The sequence below is a fragment of the Culex pipiens genome, chromosome 3 (assembly GCF_016801865.2).
Source record: "Culex pipiens pallens isolate TS chromosome 3, TS_CPP_V2, whole genome shotgun sequence".
Lineage (NCBI taxonomy): Eukaryota > Metazoa > Arthropoda > Insecta > Diptera > Culicidae > Culex > Culex pipiens.
Window position 1 is genome coordinate 65,623,028 of NC_068939.1, and position 7,963 is coordinate 65,630,990.

Below are 7,963 nucleotides of genomic sequence, written 5' to 3' on the forward strand. Positions count from 1 at the left end.
AAAACAAACAATCGAACGAAATAAGTGAAAAAATTGCAGATAAAAATAAAAGTAATCGAAAATGAACACCACCCGTTGGCTTGCCTGGCCGAGGCCACGCAATAACCGCGTTTATTTGTGTAGATTTATTGTAAATAAAGTAATTTTAGCTTCGAAGAAGCCGCCACGCCGATCGGCGTCGACCGAAAAGTGAATCATTTGCGTCTGTAACCGTTATTGAAAGCCTATTTCCCTGGGGGTGGGGTGAGGGTGGTCCTAGGACCAGTGACCCGATGATGACCGGCCGATTGCTGCCCGCAAGGGTCAACATGGAGAATTAATGCGATCTGTACGGGGTAGATTCTCACGCAGCACTGACTTGGTCGAGGGGTTATGGGTCGCTTGTATTCAAGTCTTGTAGAAGCATACCGAGAGGTGAGTTAAAGTGGAATGCAACTACATGGTTGGTGAGGCAGCATTTATGGAACATTCCTGGCGTATGTTGGCTAGATAGTTTGCGAAGAGGTCAGCACCATAAATTAACTATAACTGCCAATGTGTTGAAATAGATATCGTTCACTCAACGGTGGATGATTGAGGGTATTTATGTCATTATAAATAACTGTCAAATTGATGAGGCTTATGTGCAAATATACTGGACACTCTATAGAATACTACTCTCTGTTAAATTTATCGTGACTCGTAAAATATTGTGTAAAAATCACAATTTAATCAAAATTACAATCTGTTCTTACTTGATAATCAGTAATAAATTAATTCAAATTGTTTAAAACATTATAATTACATGAATTAAAGAAGGAAAAGATTTGTTGTTAGCCTATCGTTCTGATACACACATTTTAAATTGTCAAATAGTCCATCAGTGTTGAATTTTACACATTTTTTCAAGAGTAGTTTAAGCAATAAGTAACAAAAAGAATTAACCGTTTAAATCAATAAGTGTTGAAAAGTATTACTTTTCAAAACAAGTGCTGAAAAGTTCAACTTTTTAGCATACTTTTCAGATAGAAGTAGGCTTTTTCAAGAATGAAAGAAAAAGTTAGTAGTTTTACGACGGAATTGCAAAAATGTTTGTTTTTTTCAATCAATCAATCATTCAGCTGTCATCAAAACAAAAGTCTCCCAAACTAGCGGTTCCCACACCTTAACGGAATTAACACCACCAATCAAACACAATGATGTTTCGATCCAGACAAATCAATTGAATTCACTGTGTGTGTTTCATTAATATCAGCCAACGACCAAAACAAAAAACCAGTAACAGTAAAGTTCAAGGTTAAGCCGCGCACAGGCACGAGCCCCGCAATCGAACGCCATCGGCTCGTCATCTCTTGTAAATGTGCAAGTGATCTTTCCGACACATGTTATGGTGCGACTAGTTTGCAAAAAAAAAGAAACAACAAAATGTTGAACAAAAAACATGCTGCCGAGACAATTAAGGAGGTAAAGCGTTCGATTGCGGCAATCGGTGCGAACCCCCAGCTTCTGAGTTTGGCTTGATACAAAATGGGAAGGTTCGTTGCTTGAAACAGTTTCAGCTCGATGTAGCGTTGAAGTCTTTCGTTGCCTTCGTGGAACAATCACGCAACATGGCTTGAGGCATCGTTTCAAACGCCCGCATGTAGTCAATCTTCAATGCAATTAGGGGTCACTGTTTATTGCTGAGCATTATATGTTTGAAAGGCTATCTAGCTTGAATGCAAAATTGAATCGATAATGTTTCTATCGAAAATCGATAATTCGGATAATCTACTTTTTCATAACCCTCTACTGCTGATTTTTTTTAGATTTTTAATTCTTTTCTATGCTCTTGTGGTTATTTAGAACTTATGTTGTACGAGTCGAACAATATACTTTACTTCGTTGTCTTATTTTTGATCGTTGAGCCTAATTATAAAATTAAATAAATCACTGCGCCAGCTCAACGCAAGGGGAAGCATGAAGATAAGTTAACACGTGCACTTCGAATTAAAAAAAAACTAACTTTATCCACCTATGTGGTTGGAGCCTTCCTCACTTATTACCAACAATGGCTGATGTGATGGAATTGTACAAAAATTTCATCTATTTCTAAGATCCGGAATAAAAAAGTACATAAATGACACTTAAATGGCCATACCTCGAGACAGGGTTGCTAGATCTTCAATGTTTTGAACTCGTTGGAAAGGTCTTTCGATAACCTAACCAACGATGGATTGGATGGTGGATCCGGACATAGTTTACATACATTTAAGTGAGATCCGGCTTCAAAAAAGTACATAAATGTCACTTAAGTGGCCATATCTCGAGACAGGGTTGCCAGATCTTTAATGTTTTAGACTCGTTGAAAAAGTCTTTTGATAACCTAACCAACGATGGGTCGGATGGTGGATCCGGACATAGTTTGCATACATTTAAGTGAGATCCGGCATCCAAAAAGTACATAAATATCACTTAAGTGGATATATCTCGAGATAGGGATGCCAGATCTTCAATGTTTTGAACTCGTTGGAAAGGTCTTTTGATAACCTAACCAACGATGGATTGGATGGTGGATCCGGACATAGTTTACATACATTTAAGTGAGATTCGGCTTCAAAAAAGTACGTAAATGTCACTTAAGTGGCAATATCTCGAGACAGGGTTGCCAGATCTTTAATGTTTTAGACTCGTTGAAAAAGTCTTTTGATAACCTAACCAACGATGGGTCGGATGGTGGATCCGGATATAGTTTGCATACATTTAAGTGAGATCCGGCATCCAAAAAGTACATAAATATCACTTAAGTGGATATATCTCGAGACAGGGATGCCAGATCTTGAATGTTTTGGACTCGTTGGAAAGGTCTTTTGATAACCTAACCAACGATGGGTCGGATGGTGGATCCGGACATAGTTTGCATACATTTAAGTGAGATCCGGCATCCAAGAAGTACATAAATATCACTTAAGTGGATATATCTCGAGATAGGGATGCCAGATCTTCAATGTTTTGAACTCGTTGGAAAGGTCTTTTGATAACCTAACCAACGATGGATTGGATGGTGGATCCGGACATAGTTTACATACATTTAAGTGAGATTCGGCTTCAAAAAAGTACGTAAATGTCACTTAAGTGGCCATATCTCGAGACAGGGTTGCCAGATCTTTAATGTTTTAGACTCGTTGAAAAAGTCTTTTGATAACCTAACCAACGATGGGTCGGATGGTGGATCCGGATATAGTTTGCATACATTTAAGTGAGATCCGGCATCCAAAAAGTACATAAATATCACTTAAGTGGATATATCTCGAGACAGGGATGCCAGATCTTGAATGTTTTGGACTCGTTGGAAAGGTCTTTTGATAACCTAACCAACGATGGGTCGGATGGTGGATCCGGACATAGTTTGCATACATTTAAGTGAGATCCGGCATCCAAAAAGTACATAAATATCACTTAAGTGGATATATCTCGAGATAGGGATGCTAGATCTTCAATGTTTTGAACTCGTTGGAAAGGTCTTTCGATAACCTAACCAACGATGGATTGGATGGTGGATCCGGACATAGTTTACATACATTTAAGTGAGATCCGGCTTCAAAAAAGTACGTAAATGTCACTTAAGTGGCCATATCTCGAGACAGGGTTGCCATATCTTTAATGTTTTGGACTCGTTGGAAAGGTCTTTTGATAACCTAACCAACGATGGGTCGGATGGTGGATCCGGACATAGTTTACATACATTTAAGTGAGATCCGGCTTCCAAAAAGTACATAAATATCACTTAAGTGGATATATCTCGAGATAGGGATGCCAGATCTTCAATGTTTTGAACTCGTTGGAAAGGTCTTTCGATAACCTAACCAACGATGGATTGGATGGTGGATCCGGACATAGTTTACATACATTTAAGTGAGATCCGGCTTCAAAAAAGTACGTAAATGCCACTTAAGTGGCCATATCTCGAGACAGGGTTGCCAGATCTTTAATGTTTTGGACTCGTTGGAAAGGTCTTTTGATAACCTAACCAACGATGGGTTGGATGATGGACCCGGACATAGTTTACATACATTTAATTGAGATCCGGATATATGTGAAAACACATTTTTATGCATAACTTTTGAACTACTAATCGAAACTTCAATCTGTATAAAACTCGATCTATGGGACCCTAAACCAAGTCGACTGCAACAGGTTCGGGTCAAATCGGTTCAGTCAGTGCCGAGAAACGTGAGCAAGTGTGTTGGTCACATACATACATACATACACACACACATACACACAGACATTTGTTCAGTTTTCGATTCTGAGTCGATATGTATACATAAAGGTGGGTCTACGACGTTTTTATACAAAGTTCATTTTTAGAGCAGGATTATAGCCTTACCTCAGTGAGGAAGGCAAAACCATTTGGCCCTGTCTAAATATTTTTGAAAAAAAATCAAAGTGCACGTGTTTCTGGGGACCTTAAACTTCATGCTTCCCCTTGAGTTGAGCCTGCGTAGAAATTTTGTTTGCGTAGAATTTGAAAATTGAAAAAGATATTTTGTAAAATAATTGGCAATCAACTATTCAAAATTGATTAAAACTTGGTGATAGAACTTGACTTTAATGTTTAAAGCAAATCGGAATTTGGAATGTCAAAACGTGAAAAAAAAACTTGAATTTTTGGCTGGTGCAATTATGTCAAATTTCAGATTTAATATTACTGTGATCCTCTGGACTAAAAATTTAAAAATATTTGCAGTGAACATCAAGCTTGATTTATTTTTAAAGTTATTGTTAACTGGGTCTAGCCGGAAACCGTGGTGTAGGGGTAAACGTTTTTGCCTCTCACACAGACTGCTTGGTTTCGCTCCCAGACGGTCCCGGTGGCATTTTTCGAGACGAGATTTGTATGATCACGCCTTCTGTTGGACGGGAAAGTAAATGTTGGCCCCGGTCTAACCTTGAGGTTAGGTCGTTAGCTCAGTCCAGGTGTAGGAGTCGTCTCCCTGGGTCCTGTCTCGGTGAAGTCGCTGGTAGGTAGTTGGATTAACAATCCAAAGATCGTCAGTTTGAATCCCGGGGTGGATGGAAGCTTAGGTGTAAAACATGTTTGCAATTACCTCAATAATCAGGCCTTTGGACACTTATTTTCGAGTAGGAATATTGCAATCGAGAATGCTAAGGTAATGCTGTGGAGCGAATAATTTGGGGTTTTTTTTTTTAAATTTTTGTTGACAGGGTCTATTATTGCGATCAAAAGTAACAATAGCATTTTAATTTTAAACAATCCAAAATTAGTTTCTAAAGAATCAATATTTTTTTAGGTTTTTCTCATTTTTTTTCTTTAAATAAAAATAAACTCTAAATTTTTTGAACATGTTTTATGAGTAAAACAATCTTTGAATATTTGAAGACCATAAGATTGCAAGATCAGAAGATTTGAATATTTGATTATTTGAAGATTTGAAGATTTGAAGATTTGAAGATTTGAAGACTTGAAGATTTGAAGATTTGAAGATTTGAAGATTTGAAGATTTGAAGATTTGAAGATTTGAAGATTTGAAGATTTGAAGATTTGAAGATTTGAAGATTTGAAGATTTGAAGATTTGAAGATTTGAAGATTTGAAGATTTGAAGATTTAAAGATTTGACGATTTGAAGATTTGAAGATTTAAAGATTTGAAGATTTGAAGATTTGAAGATTTGAAGATTTGAAGATTTGAAGATTTGAAGATTTGAAGATTTGAAGATTTGAAGATTTGAAGATTTGAAGATTTGAAGATTTGAAGATTTGAAGATTTGAAGATTTGAAGATTTGAAGATTTGAAGATTTGAAGATTTGAAGATTTGAAGATTTGAAGATTTGAAGATTTGAAGATTTGAAGATTTGAAGATTTGAAGATTTAAAGATTTGAAGATTTGAAGATATGAAGTTTTGAAGATTTGAAGATTTGAAGATTTGGAGATTTGAAGATTTGAAGATTTGAAGATTCAAAGGTAAAAAGATTAAAAGATTGTAAAACATGTCTGAGGAATAAAATGGCAAATGGCATGGCATTCTGAAGAATAGGATAGAACAAAAATCTGTAGTAATTAATATAAAATATTTATTAAAAAATATTGCAAAATGTTCCGCAAGGTTATGCTACTGTTAGAATTAATCCAAAACATCAAGCAAACATTAACACAAATGTTTTGTATTTTTCTTATCGGTAGCCTAAACTTGAAAGATACTGAAAATTATTAAGTTTCAAAAGTCTAAAAGATTCCGTTTATATTTGATTGCTCCACTTTTAAATGACATTGACTTTGTATAATTTGTTTAACACCCTTTATTTAAAAAATATTTTGAATACAAATATTTTAAAAATATTTGAACAAGATCAATTCATCTTTTAACAAAAACTTCAAAATCTGGGTGTTTCTGATGTTTCAATTGAAAAATAAACTATTTTTGTAGATCTCCAATGTAAGCCCAGCTACAAGCATTGTTTTCAATCGTCACCTCACATCACAAATTAAGCAATTTATTAGCGATCAATTTTCCAAAGGCAACGCTCAACCAATCGCTAAGAAGCCAACTCACGGGTTGACCATTTAGTGGACCAATTAAACGCAGTCAACAAGCCAACCAGCCGGAGTACTACCGCGTGACCAGTCCCCGACCAAACCAGTCCAGTTCAAGCTGAAATTTACATAACATTAATTAATATTTATCTGCCTGCATCTTCACTTGCACTTTTTTTCCTACTACTGCCGTCTACTGTCCCACTACTGGCGTGGTGTGTATTTCACTTTCATTCGACGCAATAGTCGAGAGCGTTTAAAACCCACTCGAAATTCGCATGAGACTCCGTTTAAAGTGCCTGCCTCTAGTACCCGGGCTACTCTCACCGGCTCGGGCTCCACCAATAGCCCAATAAAGAAAATAGTTAACTGGTGAAGTAGCAAAAGAGAATAAATAAATAAATCCAACGATGAAGGAAAAAAAATAGAGAGAGAGAAAAAAAAGCGAAAAAAATAACGGTGGCGCAGTAATAAAACAGGCAATTTGAGGCGTTGCAACAAGAAAAACAACATTGCAAAAAAAAAACGACGAAAAACATGAAAACAGCAAAAGAGAAGCAAAACATACTTTTTCAAGTTCATCATAATTTGTTCCAATCTCGGGCGTGAGCTTTATGCTTTGGCGTGTGGTTGTGCGGTTCAGCTACATCACACTCGCGCACACACACACACGTACGTGAAAAAAGTTGCAAGCAAAAGTGGTGTGTTGATGTAATCGACCCTCCTCCTCATAACCCCCTCGCAACACTCTTCCTCTCTATTGCTAGCGATCATTAACCGCAAGACTGCAACGATAGGGTAAGCAACGAGAGCGAGAGCGGGAAAATGTGGGTCAGTCTGTACAAGAGAGGCATAAAACTGCGCACACATCACAAGAGTACCCCTTAAAACTTGTTATGATGAGAGAGGGAAAACCAAGCATATGTACGTGAGAATTGCGAGCTTGAAGTACGTGAGTGAGAGGGAGATGATGCAGGCAGTGCAGAATGGAGGCACGCGCGATGTTTCAATCATTTCCGCAAATTGGATTAAAAGTGCAATCGCTGCAACAAGATGATAGAGAGGGGTTGGGGAATCTTGTGGGAGGGTGGTGAATAGATTTTTTAATATGGGTAATTCTCTACCAACTCACACGAAATCGGGAAAAGTTGCCCTGACCCCTCTTCGATTTGCGTGAAACTTTGTCCTAAGGGGTAACTTTTGTCCCTGATCACGAATCCGAGGTCCGTTTTTTGATATCTCGTGACGGAGGGGCGGTACGACCCCTTCAATTTTTGAACATGCGAAAAAGAGGTATTTTTCAATAATTTGCAGCCTGAAACGGTGATGAGATAGAAATTTGGTGTCAAAGGGACTTTTATGTAAAATTAGACGCCCGATTTGATGGCGTACTCAGAATTCCGAAAAAAAGTATTTTTCATCGAAAAAACACTAAAAACGTTTTAAA